This window comes from Girardinichthys multiradiatus, chromosome 19, assembly GCF_021462225.1.
Source record: "Girardinichthys multiradiatus isolate DD_20200921_A chromosome 19, DD_fGirMul_XY1, whole genome shotgun sequence".
Lineage (NCBI taxonomy): Eukaryota > Metazoa > Chordata > Actinopteri > Cyprinodontiformes > Goodeidae > Girardinichthys > Girardinichthys multiradiatus.
This window is the reverse complement of record NC_061811.1, coordinates 5,886,263-5,906,138: the sequence shown is the minus strand read 5'-3', so window position 1 is coordinate 5,906,138 and position 19,876 is coordinate 5,886,263.

Here is a 19,876-nt window from a genome sequence, read left to right as displayed (position 1 = left end):
CACTGGGATGAGCACTGTGATACTCGATGATCAATAAAGGTAAGTTGATGCTGTAGTGTATGAAGTGCGTCTGTAGTAAAGAGCATGGTGGTTAAAGCTAAGGCTAAGAACAATCTCATTCTGATCACCTCCTCCATAAGCAAGATATTACATTTATTCATGATTTTAGAGAGCCTAAGTTGATGTAAGATTTATATGTTCTTGACCTGATTTCATTTGTGTGGGGGAGACTCTTTAGTTAAATGCAACAGGAGTAGACAACAACATGACATTTTTGACATTCTGATTTTTCTCTGCAGATGGTTTTGAGAGGCAAACTTACAACTTCACCTCTTCACTGAGGATCAATCTCTACCTTTAAAGTTAAGATCTGTAGCTTGTAAGAACCACTATAAGTTTCAGCTCAACTGTCTTCAACTAAAAAATAAAGAACTAAATTAAGTTTTCTAATCAGAAGAAAACATCTCATTTTTATTTTTATTTACTGAACATCTCACGAGAATTACACTTTGGGGCTAATAAAGCTGTCTGACGCTTTAGAGAAACATTTTTGTGATAATGAAATGTCATGTTAGATCAAACAGAGCAGGCATTAAAATATTACTTCTGCAACTTTGCTGAATCATGAAAAGGGCAAGAGACCCAGAAGACGATCACTGAAAATCTAAATTTAATTAAAGTACTTACCAAATGTCCTAATTCCAATCATCCAAAACACCAATGCTCAAACAAGCTGAGTCTGCAGCTGAATGTAAGACTGCAGCAAACTCTCTGTGTCCATTACAACCGCTGCTGCTTCTGCTGGGGGTATGGATTAAAGGTAATACACTGAACACAGCCAAACTGGAATGAAATCAACCGTGAAATTCCCCAGTCTCCAGGGCAGTGATCTTCACCTGCTTTTCAAATGATGTGACAGCTTTTATCATTAAAGACACCCATCCAGGGCCAGAGGTAACATTTTAAGAAATGAGGAGAAGAATTTATCCACTGCAATGTCAATCATTTCAAGTCTCTCAAATGCTCACTTGCCTGAGGGAATGCAAGCAAGTGATAAACTTGACTTAAGAACCAGCAGTTTGAAATATTGACATTTGAGCTTTAATGGCTTCCAACTCCTATATTTTATCATCACAACATTATCCCAATAATTCAATTTGTAGGTTGCATTCTTTTAAAATGGCAATTAAGGTAGTTCTTCCTGTTGTGATTATGAATATGAATACATTATTCAATATTTAATATTAATACTTTAATGTTTTATTAAATAATATTTTGGTCTGTTAAGGGTTGTCCTGTGAATACCAGCACAATAAGGTGGTGGTATTAGGACAAAATTGAAAGGGGTGAGCCAAGCTCTGACATTATTGAACAGCAAAACTTTATACACACACAGAATGAATTAACACAATTTCTTAAAATACAAGAATTTATTAATCAAGCATAAGTCAACTCAAAGTCAAACATATTTCAATCAACAAAACTAAAACAACCCAACCAAGCAAAATGAAACAATAAGGAAGACTAATGTACAATATGAACAAATGAATCAAAGATGGTTAAAAACCATGACCAAAAGAGTGATGCAACATTACCATGTAATGTTATTTATGTTTGAGAACCAAGGATTATCTTGAAGAATCGGGAAATGAAGTTAAGTTAGTCTTAGAACCACCTTGGGCAATAATTGGTTTACCTTCAAACATCCATTTACAATGCAAGATCAGTTAAAATATTATTTTAGTAAAATAATATTACAAAGAATGATTTGCTGAATAAAACCAACCCCTTGGATGACCAATTCTCAGCGGTGTTTAATTAGCTGCCTTTTATCAAGGAAATATTAAAATAATATTTACCGAAAAATTATTTTGAATAAGAATCAAACCTTTCTGGGTAAAAGATCTTCAGCTGACAGTATGCAGGCACGACTTAGCGCCATTAGCGCGTTATGGTCGGTCTGTGTTTAAAAACCACCCTTTAAATAAAGTTTGTCTTAACAACACAGAACACATCCTTAGCTGAGTGTTACCTCCTGTCCCAATTCCCACACTACACCCTACACCCCTCTATGAAGTGTTTACTTTGTACAAGTGCATGTAAGGGTTGAAGTGCGCAGGTTACAACCGTGCAAAATTGGAGAATTGGGACAGTAGGGGTTACGTCATCGACTTGCACCTCTTTACCGTAACTGCAACATCAAAAAGGGTGGGAACCAGCGCTGTTTCCACAGTCTTGCTGCTAAAAAAAATAATTAAAACTGCAACAAGCAATTGTTTTGAGGAGAAGAAAGTGCAGAGGTTTATACAACAGACTCTCACCGCGCCAGTGTTTGTTTGAAAGGTAACTTCAGTGTTATGGCCTACTGACTGCCCAGACTCACTCTGAACCCAGTGGTTTCTTACAATGTTGAGCCTGGAAAACCAGTAAAAATATATATTTGTCAGCTTGCTGTCTAAAGTTTACGCAGTTCTTATTATTTTGATTTGATGGCTGGTTACGTTGACGGTTGTGATTGGTTTTTGCTCAGAACGTCATCTGCAGCAGTGAATTGTGGGTAATATACTTCGGCGAAGTCCGCTTCGAAGCAGGCTTCACCGAAGGGCGGATGTGGGGCACAAATGGGGCGGGGCTAAGGACCACTCTGGAGAATTGGGACACACTACGCACTCGAACCCATCAACAGGAACGTGCAATTCAGGGACACAAGGGTGGAAGTGCGGGTATTGGGACAGGGCCTCTGTCTGCTACCACTTACTGTAGCTGAGTTTCTCAACAAAAACAAAAACAAATGAACATTATTTAGATTATTTATTTCTAAACTAATCTTCTCTGCCCAAACACTACCTCTTACATGAATGGTGCTGAAGAGAAGTTGTCCTGGGTGTTGAGGGAAATACATGCACGTGTGGGTAAACACAGGGATAACTTGCAGCTAACCTCCTTACCTGTGGGGAAGGGCTTTTAGCCCAGCAGAACTGCGACAAAAGGCAGGTTCGGCGCCTTGAGTGGCCTCGATGCGACGGCGTAGCTCTCGCTACCTTCACGTACATGCAGGAAGGCATGTGATGCGGTCCCAGCCTCCTTTTCCAGGCCATGGGGAAAATCCTCAGAAGAAAAGTCAAGTCAAGCTTGTCTCTTTACACCCTTTATATGAATGAATGCCTGATACTTGAACAGCAAATTATTACTTAACTTTGTTGCATGTGATCGTAGTCACTCTAGATTCAGTTTGATAAGTTATGTCTGTTTGTCAGCAAAGAGACATTAGCGCGCTGTGTGCCTCTCCTTCCAGTTCCGCTGGGGACCTGCGTGGAAGAGCTCTGTTTGTTGGAACGTGGGGTCTTTATTCAAACAGTGACGTCATGGGAAGTACACTGTTAGTCCCTTTTTGTTCCTGTTCCTGGCTGTGCTAGAATTAGGTAAATGCAATTTATTTTGAAAGTCACAGAAAAGTTCTTACAACCCCTACAATGTACAGTCAGGTAAAAAATAAACATGAAATATTTAGTTTTTTACTAAGAAATTTTCACTTGTTGATTTCTAATCCCAGTTTTAATTTCTGGGGCTGCCAGCATCATGTTTGAGTGTTTTGCTGCTGGAGGGTCTGATGCACTTGACAAAATTGATTGCATCATGAGGAAAGCACATTATTATGTACTGAAGCAACATCTTAAGGCATCAGCCCCTAAATTAAAGCTTTGACAAACATTGGACTTCCAAATGGACAATGACCCTAAACATACCACCAGATTACATACTAAAACAAAGTCGATCTATTGAAGTAGCCATCACAAAGCCCTGATCTCAGTTCCATAGAAAATATGTGTATGTGCAAGGCAGCCCACAAAACTGGCTCAGTTTCACAAGTTCTGTTGGGAGGAATGGGCCAGTATTCCAGAAAACCCTTTTCAGAAGCTTAACCAAATAATACCCAAAATATCTGACATGACACCAAATGCTAAAGAAATATGTGTAAACATCTACATTTTTAGAAAGTCTTAAAAAAATAATGAAAACCTTGGCATTAAGGAAATAAAAATAATTGTGTTAATCCATATTGACCTAAAACAGGCAAAATGTTTCTAATTCAGTGTTAGATAGAGGGAAAAAAAGTTATATGCATTTTCAAACAGAGTATGTAAACATCTGGTTTCAGCTGTGTTTTATGGGGTTTAAAATAAAAGCAACAGGACACATACAGATTTTTTTTTTTTCAAAACATTGGGTATGGCTCCAGTCTCACATGTTTGCAGGAACCACTGCAGAACAGAGGCAAAAACATGTTCCAGCTCCGTCTTTGCAACCCAAGCCCTTGCTTGAAGCCTCAAAGAAATGTCAATACCAAACCTTATTGGCGAGTCACCTCCAGATCCAAAATTGACCCTGAACTCATTTAAGTGATTGTCTGCTCATTTCTTCTCACAGAACTGAGCTGTGTGATACAATGAATACAGATGCTTTAGGCTTTAGGAAGTGTCTTTCTGAGAACAGCAGCCCCCTGTCTTCCATTAGGTATATGCCTTTTGTTTCATATGGTTCTTTCAACAACAGCAAGAGGTGAAATACAAAAACTGCTATCAGTAATTGAATATTTACAGCTTACGGAACAGCTATTATGATAATTCACAAATAAAGATAAAAGAAAGGTCTGAACTTATTGCATACAGTAGACCTGTACAAGCAATTCCCCAACCTCTAATAACATTTCACAAATTTACAGGCTAACTGTATTTTCTTGTAATTAAGTTGCTGCTAAAAGTGCACTGCTTGCTGCTTAGCTAATTCAAAACCAGCTTTAATTTGATTTTGTAACACGCTTTGTTGTTTGGTTTGGGTTACACAATGAAAGTGCGAATAATTCAAAGGAAATGAGTGCAAATAGATGTCAGGATGGAAACAAACCCTTGATCAGAGTGCTGCTTAATATCTCAATGCTGATTACTTTACAATCACAAGACAGAATATCAGAAGACTCTTTAATACAGCCTGGTGTTTCAAAGTTTAATCCATACTTAGTTGTAATGGTTTAAATGTGCAAAGCTGTCCTGTTGCAGATATTCTGTTGCTGTTGTCTAGAAATTATTTCTTTGCAAAACCTTAGGCACTCAAAGATGTGATGAATTTTATGTTATTGTAATTGTGCAGGTATTTTACACAAACATTTAAAAAAGTTACAACAAATAAACCCACGACTAATTTTAACCACGGAGCAGCTATGTGTAATGCTCCAGTACTCCGCTCAGCATTGAGTAAACCTCTTCTTTTGAATGGATATCGGGAGCCTTCACCACAGATTTGTGAGTTCACAAGCTTGGCTGAGATGTTCACAAACACAGTGGAGATTGCTTTGGGGTACTTCTTTCTCAGGTACCTGAGACGGAGGAGGTTATTCCCTTGTGCCTATCGATCACTTAGAGAAGGACAGTAAGGATAAAGGCTTCAGTTTTTCACAGAGTAAAATATTACCATCGCCTGCAGCTAGGTGATCATTACTAAAACATGTTTCCTAGCGACAACTGACTAAAACACTGGGACCTTGCCACATTTAAAATGTTTCTATTCAGACTGCAACTGTGTGGCTTTTCAAAAACATTTTTCAGGCAAGTAATGTTTTAATTTTCTATAACAATTAGCAGCTGACATCTCATACATTCTTTGTAACATTCTTTGCAAGTGCATCTCAGTTAATTTGAATATCCCTAAAAAGTTTATTAATTTCTGTAATTAAATAAAAAATGAAACTCAAACATGATATAGATTCATTGCTTGTGTGATATAGTTCACATGTTTATTTCTGTTCATTTTGATTATGGCTTACAGCCAATGAAAACTCAAAATTCTGTTTCAAAAATGTGTATGTTACATAAAAAACAATAAAAAAAGGTTTTTTGGACAGAAATATTATGTTATGTTAACCATTACTAAGTTGACGGCTATCCAGGAAGTAATTACTGACACCTTTCACAAGGAGGGTAAGGCAAAAAACAGTGTGTGTACCACACAGTAAAAAGTGTGGTACAAAAGCAACAGCGATAATTGCAGCAATGAGAGGATTGTTAAGAAAGTAAAGCCTAAGAGTTTAGGTAAGAAACATTTTATATCATCCTGCATGTTATGAATTATTAAATAAATTTTGAATCAAGATATACTTATTTCAGTTATTTCAGCCCTACAAAACAATTTGTTTCACTAATAAGCAACACAAACATAAAGGTTTCCATGTTAGCAGTCTTGTTTTAGAGATTTTTCAGGATAGGAGACGAACTGAAATGGCACCTTAAGCTCATAAACCCAAACCTTTCTTGTTCACTACCTGTCCTACTGAGAAATCACCACACCTGCACCTGTTTCCAAAAGATCTCAATGCATCAAATGTGGTTATTAGAACGTCCTTCGCCAAATAAACTCAATTCCTTATGTATGTGCACAGCAAACACTGAAATGTCATTTAAAATCTGAGTCAGAATCAACTTTATTGGCCAAGTTTGTGAGCACAAACAAGCAATCTGACTTTGGTTTCCATCGCTCACATTGTATATTAACATCAGTCCAAACAACAGCCACAATGTGTAAAAAACAAATAAATGAGGACAAGGAACAACATGTAAAAGTGTGATTGTGTGGAGGAAAATATAGATGATTCCTGCTTCCTGATTGAATTAAAGTTAACTGTTAGAAATAGATCACCCAGATTAATTCAGGTGTGATCTAGTAGGAAGTCTTAATTCAAGACGATAGAGGTAAGTGCAGCAGCCAAATCTTCTTCAGTGTCTATATTATATATTCTATTTCTTTTCTCACAGATGATGTCACAATGTGTGATATTATCATTATACTGAATCTTCTTAATGAATAGCTGCTGTCGGGCCTTTTTTTTCCAGTTAAGATAGCTGTTAAGGATAAGCTGTGTCATTTCATATGACGTTTCTCAGCTAAATGGGCTGATGGTGCATTTACTTTTAAACATCTAACTATGAGTTCAGACTTTCAATGTTTCTTTCAGAGTTTTAGTGTCTTAACTGTCTGAAGTGTTTTAATGTGGAGAGGCCCGGTGAAAAGACCAGCTTGCGTGTCAGTCCAATGTAGTAAAATTAGGCATAAATCAGTAGCACCTTTGTTTATTACAGCATGCTGCACTATAAATTCCTCACAACATGAGCAATAGGTTCACAGGGTGGTCCTGTGGGGTCATTTCAAAATTAACGTCATCGGAGTGCTTGTGCATCAACGCATGTACAACCAATTCAGTAACTGGCAATTAGTTGTGTGCATGCAGACCTGCTCGCTGATTTCATCCTTTGGGACCAAGGAAAGAATATTAAATTACAATAAATTAGAACCTGCAAGTAAAACTTATGCAATGATATTTTTTGCTTCGTCTACCATTTATTAATGGGACGGAAAAAGGTGCATCCATTATTTTTACCCATGTTTGGGCTTCATATCTTACAGGTATAAAAAATGTTGAATATGAGTTCAATATAATAAAGTTCAATATTTTTGTCACTGATTTCAGAAAGAGAAACTCATATATTATATAGATCCATCACATATAGAGAGAAATATTTCAAGTCTTTATTCCTTCTAATTTTAATGATTATGGCTTACAGATAATTATCCCAAATTAAGTGTGCCAGAAAATTGGAATATTGTGAAAAAGTTAAGTATTAGAAACTCATGGTGTCACACCACGCTCAGCTAATTTACTCCAAACACCTGCAAAGAATTCCTGAGCCGGTCAGTCTGGGTCAGTAGGCTACACAATCTTAGAGAAGATTGTTGTATGGACAGATGTCCAGTGGACAGTCATGGACACTCTCTGCAAGGAGGGTAAGCCACAAAAGGTCAATGCTAAAGAAGCTCGTTGTTTACAAAGTCCTGTATCCAAGCATATTCATAGAAAGTTGAGTGGAAGGAAAAATGTGGAAGAGGGAAAACCACAGCCTTGACATAATGTTAAGCAAATCTATTCAAGAATTTGGGGGAGCTTCACAATGAGTGAACTGAGGCTGGAGTCACCGCATTAAGATCCACTACGCAAAGATGAATCCTACCCAAGGGCTACAAATGTCGCAGTCCTCAGGTCAAGCCACTCCTGGACGAGAGATGACGTCAGAAGTGTCTTACCTGGGCCAAGGAGAAAAATAACTGGTTTGTTGCTCAGTGGTCCAAAGTCCTCTTTTCAAATGAAAGTAAAGTTTTAATTTTATTTGGAAATCAAGGTCCCAGAGTCTGGAGGAAGAATGGAGAGGCACAGAATCCATGTTGCTTAAAGTCCAGTGTGAAGTTTCCACAGTCAGTGATGGTTTGGGGTGCCATGTCATCTGCTGGTGTTGATCCATTGTGTTTTCTGAGGTCCACAGTCAATTCTAGAGCACTTAATGCTTCCTTCTGCTGACAAGCTTTATGGAGATGCTAATTTCATTTTCAGCAGGACTTGGTACCAGCCCACACTGCCAACGGTACCAAAAGCTGGTTGAATGACCATGGTGTTACTGAGCTTGACAGGCCAGCAAACTGGTCAATAAAGTCACAATAAAGTCCCCTAATAAAAAAAAACTCCAATCAGGCTGTCTGGGATCAGGTTGAAGTGTAACAAGCCCTAATTTCCTACAATGTTTTGCTCTTCACCTGGGCAAATTGAAACTTGAGATGCATTAAAAACTACATCTATTTAAATCATGAAATTTGTTGTGAAGTATCTTAATGTAGCTATTTTGCAGCAGCCATTCTTTTCCAATCTTACTTGAATAAATTTGTCTTGTGTTTGTTCCAAGCTAGCAACAAAATACCTTTATTTTCCCAATGGAACAACCTGGAGTGTTTTTATGTGAAAGTATAAAAGAAAGAAGATACTCAAACTTACTTTGTTAAAAAAAAAAAAAACTGACTACATTTGGTTAGTCATTTTGCACATTTGACACAAAAAGTATTGTCTTCAATAGGTGCACCTGATCTGACATCTAGAAATCACTGAACTATGATTCAGATATATATTCTCACCTTAGAATTAGCAAAGTTGGATGGAATTCTGACTATATTGACAAAATAAATTATTACCTTGAAAACATTTGGGCCTTAGCACCGTATCATTTTATTAATTGACTGAAGTAAAGGTGAAGGTTCTGGAGGGGCCATCTCAGTCTCCTGAGCTTAGTATCATTGAGCCACTTTGGGGAGATCTCAAACAAGCAGTTCAGCACTAGAATTTACATCTACTGGGAGCTTTTTGCCAAGAAGAATAAGTAGCTTTACCATCTGAGAAAAATAAAGAGCCTCATCCACAACTACCTCAAAACACTTCAAGGTAGTATTGATGGTAAAGGAAGCAGTACAAGGGGTTTCTGTTGTTAACATTATTTAAAAAGAACAAACTGTTTGTTAATAGGGCTTCACTCAACCACTCATCAAAAGAGAAAGAAAGGTTAATATTCATATTCTCTAAAAAAGTGTTCAAAAAAAGAATTTTATTTTTATCCAGTTACTGCTCGGTCGTTCTTTAGCTGTGCTTTCAGTCAGCAACTTTTCTGAGTCCTAAAGAAAGCGGTACAAGTAGATGTTGCACTTAAACATATATTGACCTTGTTTTTGGAATATCCTCATACTAGATACATATCTTGCCTATTGTGTGCCTCCTTGAATAAACTGCATATGCAGGTCCTGATTTGGGTTTCACGAGGGATGTTGGGGAAACATGCAGGGTAAAATGGAACAGTTCCAATCCATATTCAATTTCTTGACATACTGCATATTTGCATCTCCTTTGCTGTTTCATCAGATGCTTGTAACGTACACTGGTATTTATCTATTTTTATTTAAAGCGGAGTAGTAGTGTAGTGAGTGTAGGTGAAGTGTATGTATTATTAAAATGTACAGGGTTAGAGGGTACAGACACTACATGAATTATACAAGATGTTTGAGCTACACTCTTCCCCCTCTATTGGCTTGTGCTGCCTAAAGGCTCCATGCAGAGGTGTCTTCTGCAGAACTTATCTTGGTTTGGCATGAATCTCAAGAAATAACTAAATCTGAATAATAGTGGATGAACCCAGTCTTGTTCATTCTTAGTTTATCCCAACATTTTCCATTTAAGTATTTTTTGCTACCAAATTATTTGGTATTTGGTATTATTTTTATTAATAAAAATTTGGACCAAAAAATAAAATCTACGCAGTTCTGTCATCTCTCTCCATTTCTTCTTACAGAATAAATCAAGTTTCTTATCTTAAACATCACAGCTTCGTTTTTAAGAATACATACTGTGACATAATAATTTAATGTTAAAGGGCACATATCATGCTTTTAAATCCTTCCCTTGACTGCCGTACCGGGCGACGTCACGTGCCTCGATGTAATTGTCCTCATGAGGGTGTCTTGAACCGCTCTTTGTCTGACACGTCACCTAGAGTCTGTTTGGCGGTTGGAGACCCTACCAGGGGCATTAAAGCCCCAGACAACATAGCCCCTAGGATCATTCGAGCCCTCAAAATCCTCCACCACGTCAAGGTGGCGGTTCAAGGAGGGGAACACACAATAGATTCATGTCTAAATGTTTGTTGTCATTTTAGCGTTATTTGCAGCTTACCGCTTTGTTGTGTCCGTCGTTTCCATAGACAGAAGGAACTGACCCCTTAATCAGATGAAGTCCCTCAGCAAATCCATCTAGATACTGGCAGAGGTTGCTGAAGAAGTACTACTAATGTGGGAACATTTCCATGAATAATAAAATTTAACCAGGCTGTTTGAATAGGTTCTGATGTTGAGGGCGGGTAATGAATTATGTGGGTTAATACACCCGACAACCGAACATTTAGACTTATCCACTTGCAGCTTCGGCATATTTGAGCTTGGACTACAAAATCACAGCGAGAAATAAAAAATGGCAAGTTCACGACATTAGTTAGATGGATGACTTTAAATGGCAGTTCTGCAGCAAATACTGTGACATAAGAGTTCAAAAAACCTAATATAGAATAGAGAAAACTAAAAGTATTGAAAAATGTGACTCAAACCAAATATAAAAATATTACGCAGCACATGGAAAGACTGAATTAAACTTTTATGCACTCCTACAGACTCCAAGTACACAACAAAATGTATTTAAAGACCCCTTTAATTTGATTGGAATTTGGGTTGTAAATATGTTATTAAATAAATATGTCATTAAAACCAAAAAAATAGCTAAACACTAAATATCAAGTTATATTTTACAATGAGTGATGTCACAATCAAGATTAAGTTTAAACTTTCTAAGTCTAATACATGCAGTTTTACAGCACAGAGTTGCACACTACATGTGGTATCATACATAGTAAAGTTATTTTAAAAATTGGCACAAATATGACGGACTCCTCAGTAGTTCTGAAGAGGTTTAAAGTGCCTAAAATGAGCAAATATCTTCCTCCTCGTAGCCACTGCTTCTGATGCTGGGATGTGAGAGGAGTCCCTGGTGCAAAACCAACTGCAAAGTGTACTTGAAGCAATCTTTGTGTCATCCATCCATTCCTATTTCTTGCATTATCAAGTAAAATGACATGGACATACAATTTGTTGATTTCCCATCAGTTTAGCATCTCCTTGATTGCTTGGTTGAATGCTCTGCTGTATAAGATCCATAAAACTGCAGCACAGCATAAATTTGATCAAATGAGGAATCTATCCAGTGTTCCATGAGGATAAGCAGGAACATCGAGCCAACCTTCAGTGTCACTCGTTTACAAAGGTCTGTACTAAACCCAACAGCAGCCAGTCACATCTGATAACATTTCATACAAGTGATGTTATCCTGCTTGGATAGCGCTGTATTGGCTGTACCGAGAAGGGTGGACAGACCATGGTTTCAGCTGTTTCCCTTATTGGGTACACGTTGCTAGTATCAAGTTGGACCTTCTTTTGTCTTCAGAAATGTTTTAATTATTTTTGGAATGGATTCAACAAGGTGTTAGAAACATTCCTTGGAGATTTTGGTCCATATTAGGATATCAGCTGCACATCCTGTTCCAACACATCCCATATGTGCTCTGATGGTTGGAGATCTGGTGAATGGGAGGCCATTGGAGTACAAGGAACTCTTTTTCATGCTCAAGTATGACGGTTGAGCTTTGTGACATGGTGCATCATCTAGCTGGAATTAGCTATGAGAAGATGGGTACACTGTGGTCATTTAGGGATGATCGTGGTCAGCAACAATACTTGGGTGGACTGTGGTTCTTTAATGATGCCAAATTACTTAGGGGTCTTGAAAATATCTCCCTGTCCCTTACACCACTGGCAGAAATCTGAACTGCTGGCACAAGGCAAGATGGCTTAATGTATTCAGATTACTTTAATGTCGAATTCTTATCCGACCATTAGCTGAAAACTAGTTGGACCAGACAATGTTTTTCCAACCTGTAAAGTCTGTTGCTCCAATACCATTCATTTAAAACTTCCATGATCAGTACCCTGAGCTTATACTTAAAAGTGGATCAAGACATCCCTTGTAATAATGTGTTTTAATTTCCCTTTTTTAATATAAGAATTGTAAACCTAAAGGCACTAAAGTGATACAATTTAACCATTATGGGACAATGGTCTTTAAAACCAAAGTAGATTCTAATCCCTATAATTCCTGCAGGTTTATTGTGCAATATCAACTAAAGGCAGACGGGTTCTTTTATAACTGTCAACCTTGTTGTGTTCTATATTACAGTATTTACAGTAGATTATACGTGCTAAACTGAAGAGCAGTTTAATATAGACATTAAGATAAATCACTTGAGACCTAACCTTAATTAGTCTTAGTTACAGTGCATTAGTTAGAACAATTAGGTTTGGGTAAGTGAGGAAAAAACTATTAGCACTGTGAAAATGTCACCTAACATCTACATTTTATTGATAGCCTTTCTGTGAACGGAAAGTAATTAGGGCTTCTGTGAGATTACAGTGTAGCAGTAATATCATGATGGTTGGGCGGTCATTGGTTAATTCGTCTGACAAGCTGTCTTATTCCCTATTCGCTTTCTACTGGACGACTGAGAGAGAAGGATGGAGCAGATCTCCAGATTTAAAATACTTTTCCATAATATAGCTTTGTTCCAGTTTATGTATTTCAAAGGAATAGAGTTGAATAGATGGGCTGGCAATCCACACTCATACCTCTGATTTTTTCTTATAGGCTGTATAATAAATGTAAAACTGTGGAAATCATATATTTTCACCTACATTTCAACAAGCTTACCTACCTCTTCAGATTTCCATATGATACATAATGTGTCCCTGTGCTCGTTTCATCTTATGTCAGGGTGGCTCATTAATATTAATGACAAAATCTGCATTTTAGAACACATGGTATTGAGGAGAGGAGAGGAGAGGAGAGGAGAGGAGAGGAGAGGAGAGGAGAGGAGAGGAGAGCCTTGAAGCTGTTATCACTGGATGTATTCATGTGTACTTTCCCTCTGTGGAAATCCTCTTCCAGGTGTCCAGTTGAGGTTACATCGGACCACAGTGAGTTCCCGGCTTAGCCAACTCCTATCTAGCTTTTCTTAATGCTTCAGTTGGCTATTCTTTCGTGCTTCCTGCAATATTAAGACAGCTCACAACCGCAGAGATGGAGGGGACTGCAAAGACCTTGTGACTAACCCCAAATGACACAAATCCACATCTAAGGTTGCAGAGACTGCAGGGATAATGTGTGAATTTCTTCTCAAACGTCCCTTTCAGACTTTCTGCCGGAGGGAGTTTCTGCTCCAGCAGGATGTGCTTTATAGCCTGTGTCAGTGTGCCTGGTCTTCGGATGGTCACTAACAATGTCTTTAAAAAAAAACTGGGCCAGATATTCTGGTTTATAAATAGCTGCCAACCTTGTGCAAAGGCCAAGCTTTGGTATAAGCATCACTGCAAAGAGGCCTTAATTAATTTATGTTGCCAGCTAGACTATTCAATCATGTTACATTGATATGACCCTGACCATGACTGTTGAGTTGTCAGTCAGGGGAGTTTGGTTGTCCACGTGCATTTTGTAGATCTAGTGAAGTCCTATAACAGTATCCTTATAGGCTTTTTTTGGAGAAGCTGCTGTTGTATGAGGTCCTTCATTGTTTTTTATCTGATCCTTGTATACCAAATGTAAAAGCAGTTTCCTAATTTTCAGCACAAAGTCCCGGTTGTTCTCAGTGCCGGTTGAATTCTGGCAGCTTGTACCTTAAACCTTATCCTGCTTGTGGTGCTCATGGATCTGAAGGCACAGTCATAAAACAGAGGGGGCCTGATTTGGAAACAGTTTTGAAACGCTTCTGCTTTTTGCACATGTTGGGAGTCTTTTTGCATCTTTAAACACGACCTACAGCATGCACTCCAGTGATTTACAGCTGAATGTGAAGTGGCTGAGAACATGCTTCTTACCTGGAAAAATATGGTGTGTAGTGTGGAGCTCATATCTGCCTCAAGCAGAGGAGGATTAAATGTCTTGGGGTCTTAATCATGAGGGATGTTATAATGGAGCAAGAGATGCACAGCATTGTCTACAGGAAGGAGGATGCTGCTCAAGTCCATACAAGATAAAGTAAGAAGCTAGCCATCTACGATTCTGACATTCACTGGTGTAATGAGACATGACTGAAAGAACAAGATACCAGATGCAACCAACTGACATGTTCTGCCTCTGTGGGGTAAACGAAGTGAGGGAGAATAGGGTTGACCCGTTGCTATTTCACAGCACTTCCAGGACATAAGTTGACCAAAGCACAGCAAATGGTGTGTCGAGGAATCTCCTTTGCTCCTCTGCACAAAGAAGCATCATATTGAAGTCACTGACGCAATGCAATCTGCTGGGTTTCCTTAGATAGAAATACATTAAACTAATGTGAATAATAAACTGAATCCAACTGCACTGTTTGATAGTTAGGATTAATTGGAATGTATGGACCTGACTTGAAATCCGTACGATTCGATCGAATTGACTTTGTAAAGTGCTTGTGTTGTGAATTGGCACCTTATAAATAAAACTAAATTGAACTGATCTCAATTGATTGGTACCTGCACAGATAGCATGTGAATCCTGGTGATAAACTCTCAAGATAAATTCAAGAATGGGCAATCTTTTGTGTTTCTTTAATGTACTTTTGAAGCCACTAAATCTCTGTATTTTATCCATAAAACGACAAAAATATCATTTTTTCCCCTTTTCCTAGTAACAATCATTTGAGGATATTTTGTTTTGACCCCAATAACAAAAACATTTTTAGCAATTGGCATGAAGGTTCTACATATTGCTGTCATCTTTGATGATTGAGAAGCCTGTTTCAGCGGCTAGAATAAGAGTCAGTTAATTTCCCTTTTACAGTCCTTTGTTCAGTTAAAATATCACATTTCCAGAGTAGCTGGTTCAAAGTAGCTGTGTGCCACAAATTTGTTTTATTTTTAAAAAATACAAGAACAAATTATAAAAGAATTTTCATTTTTACCTGTCAGGACTTGAGCAACGCAGGAACCCAGAATGCAGACTAGCAGGCAGCATGACAGTAAGTGAAAAACTATTATTTCATTAACAAAAACTCACTCCAGATGAGGCAGGAACAAAACTATAAATGAGCAGGCAAGACAGACATGGCATGATCCAAAAAACCAGACATGAGCCTGATTTGAAAACAAGACATGAGCCTGATTTGAAAACCAGACATGAGCATGATTTGAAAACAAGACATGAGCATGATTTGAAAACAAGACATGAGCATGATTTGAAAACAAGACATGAGCATGATTTGAAAACCAGACATGAGCCTGATTTGAAAACCAGACATGAGCCTGATTTGAAAACCAGACATGAGCATGATTTGAAAACAAGACATGAGCATGATTTGAAAACAAGACATGAGCATGATTTGAAAACAAGACATGAGCATGATTTGAAAACAAGACATGAGCATGATTTGAAAACAAGACATGAGCATGATTTGAAAACCAGACATAAGCATGATTTGAAAACAAGACATGAGCATGATTTGAAAACAAGACATGAGCATGATTTGAAAACAAGACATGAGCATGATTTGAAAACAAGACATGAGCATGATTTGAAAACAAGACATGAGCATGATTTGAAAACAAGACATGAGCATGATTTGAAAACAAGACATGAGCATGATTTGAAAACAAGACATGAGCATGATTTGAAAACAAGACATGAGCATGATTTGAAAACAAGACATGAGCATGATTTGAAAACCAGACATAAGCATGATTTGAAAACAAGACATGAGCATGATTTGAAAACAAGACATGAGCATGATTTGAAAACCAGACATGAGCATGATTTGAAAACCAGACATGAGCCTGATTTGAAAACAAGACATGAGCATGATTTGAAACAAAAACAAAGTTCAGGCGGGTGACCAGGAGGTCGTCCCGAGCAGGCACGGAGTTCAGGACGAGTCCAGGACCTGCTACTAGAAAACCTGATCAGCCTGCGACAAGGACCTGGAGACGTAGAGATGTAGAGACCTAGGCGGCCAACAGCGAAGACCTGGCGAACCCTCAGAGACAGAAGCAGCGTCTGGTGAACCCCTCATCTCTGGTTTCAGAGGCCAGAATGAGGACAAAACTCTCAGTGGCGTGAACAGAAGCTGAGGCGTCGGCGAGACCCTCAGTGGCATGAGCAGAGGCTGAGGCGTCGTCAGGACCCCCGATGACTTCAGCCGAGGCGCCCCTCTTACGACGTCCTCTGTGGCATGTGGAGGAGGTTGAGGCAGACTTAGGGTCAGGCTTCATCCCAGGCTGTGGTGTGTCAGGCTGTGGTGGACGAAGATGCGGGCTTACTTGTCGCAGCCCCCACGTTTCTTGCGGCGGGAGGAGGGCGAGGGCTTCATTGCCGTATGAAGGGGAGGAGAAGAAGAACAGCAATGAAGGGGACCTGTCCCCGGACATGGAATCGCCAACCTGGATCCGTCAAAAGCTGACTGCGGCACAGACAGCTCTGCAGAGCGTCTTCTCCACCTCCCGAGTCAGGAGGGTAAAGAGGTCCACCGCACCGCGGCCAGAACCAGGACCAGGAGGTGCATGCTCCATCTCCTCCAGCAGAAGTGGAGAGACCAGGAAAATAATAAACAGAAGCATGATTCAAAAACTGTGAGAAGCAAATAAGAAAAAACCAGAAACCAAACAACCCCAAATCATAACATTACCAGCTTAACAATAAACCACATACACAATATTTTAATGAAACAAATACAAATTTCTGTAGAAAAGGGATCAGTAAATATTTGCACATAAAAATCATCTTGGATGTTTGCCTGTTTATTTGAAAGACCTAGCCTAACTGAACATTTTAAGCAACTGGCTTATTTTTAAAAGTGTATCTGCATCAACCACCTGGTTGGGTGAACCAAATTACTGCCTTTCTTAAATTGTTGTCCAGGGGTAAAATCATTTCGGGGGCCGCATTCAGACACCTGTGCAGTGGAGTATCCTTTTTAAACATTTAGTAAACATAAGTAAATATTGTAGTTCAATTCTGAAATTAAAATAAATGCACAGAAAGGAAGATAAATGGTTTTCTGGGTATGTTTACTTTCTGATCTTAATTGCAATTCTAGTGCAACCCAAAAAAGGAATAGGCTTATGAGGTCACAGCATAGTGCCTTTCTCTGTAGGTAGTCACACTAGCTGCTGCTACTATATAGGAAAATGATAAATCCAGGCTTTAACAGCAGATAAAGTGTAAGACTGTGTAAGTCTTACCCACAGAACCGTGTGCAGGTTGGTGTGTTCTGTTATGCTGTCTCCTCACCTTCTCTCTGCGGGGTGAGATTGGCAGGTGATGCTACGCAGCTGCTTCTCGTGAGGCCTTCATCAGGGGATGCGTAAAAGGAGCAGAGTCTGTCTGAGGCAAGGAGGGACTTTGCCTTCCTTGATGGTTCTTCTTTCTCGTTTACTTTCTGCTGCCTGAGGCATCCATGTAGCAGTTAATCTGTTAAAGCCATGTTCATTATGTGCTCCTGAGTCTTTGTGGTCTTGGCCCATGTAGTGGATCTGAAACTGACTGCGCATGTAAAGGTAGAAATAAAAGGATATGCCTTGCAGAGAGATAAACTCTATGGAGTTTACACTTCCTCCCAACTCACAAAGCTGATGTAACCAGTTCCACTAATATTATCAATAGCAGTGTTGTGCGCTGCTCTGTGCATAGGCTCCCTTTATCGTATTCACAGCCACTTCTTCACTGTCAACCAGGGTTTTAGAAGCCTGAGTAAAAATTACAAACTCCCCCTAGCAATATCACTCATTAAGGCTGGGAGGGTTTTATAATGAGGCTTCAGAGTGGAGAGCTGACATAGCCCTAAAATAAAACTACCCATTAAGTCAATCAGAAAGCAGTGTAGGGCAGAAACAGATAACCAAAACCCTATTGGGGGTCTTAAACATTAGGTTTAAAGCCCCAAAGGTCCAGAAAATGACTCATGAACAAATTTACTTAAAACTTACTAAATAGACTTTGGTGCTTTATGTCTTTAGTTGCGTGTTGACAGTAAAGCCTAATGATCTATGGCATGCCTGAAATGTCAAGACAGGACACATGGAGAAAAAAAAAGAACAAAAACAGAAAATTTTCACGTGCCCTGTCGCATCATTTCAGGCATATGAGTCAAGTCAAGTTTATTCATATAACGCTTTTCAGCAACAGGGCACTCAAAGCGCTGAGATAGATAAGATGGTTTCCTACATGTTTTGCTCTACAGAAAGAAAATCTTAAGACAAAATTCTAATGGTGTGATTTACTTTACTCAATCAAGACTGGATCCAGCATCAAAGTAGGCAGGCCACAATGATTTAATTGTAAGCAGAAGATACTGGATACTGGATAATGTAGCCATTAGCCTCATTATCAAGTTCAGTATTGATTGTTGACACCATCCTGCTCAAAATGTGAATAAATAAATTATTTTTTGTTATATATATATATGGTCAAACTCACCAAAATCATAGATATGTGTCCATTTTCTCTTTTCCTTTTCATTCATATTTGACTTTTAGTCCAATAAATGTTTAGAAGAAAGCCTTTCAGCAGAGATGACTATGGGAAGAAACTTGTGCCATCAGAAACTGAATTTGAATTTCTCAGACTGAATCTGTATTTGTGTAATTTGAAATTAAATGCACTGATTTGAAACTGAATTTATTGGTTTGAAACTGAATTTAATGGTTTGAAACTGAATGAATTTGCATTGAAAATGTATTTCCTTGTTTTGAAAATTCAGTTTGCCTACTTTCACTTTCAGTTCTAAAATTCATTTTTTTGTGTCACACATCTGGGTCCTTGAGGATAGCCTTAGATTAATCAAACAGATTCATCAATTTACGTTTCACATCAGGTTAAACTTCCTTTACGGCATGTTGAGCTGCAGCAGTGCAGCATACATGAGCTTGATGTCAATCATCAAGTCAAATGAGCATCTATAATCAGAATCAGAATCAGCTTTATTGCCAAGTTCGTACATACAAACAAGGAATTTGACTCCGGTACACTTTGCTCTTTGGTTTTGTTTTTGTATTACAGAATATACATATTTACAATGTACAATATACACATATCTAATAGAAAAGGTGCATTTGCAACATCTGTATGCTGTTGTTCTGTACTCTATTAAATGTTCATCAGAGAAACAGCCTGGGGGAAGAAACTGTCTCTGTGGCGGCTGGTTTTAGTAAACAGTGCTCTGTAGCGCCACCTGAAGGTAAAGCTCTGAACAGTTTATGTGCAGGGTGTGTGGGGTCTGCAGAGATTTTAGCAGCTCTTTTCCTGACCCTTGACCTGTATAAGTCCTGGATGGAGGGAAGGTCAGCTCTGATTATTCTCTCTGCAGTCCTGATTATTCGTTGCAGTCTGGACCTGTCCTGT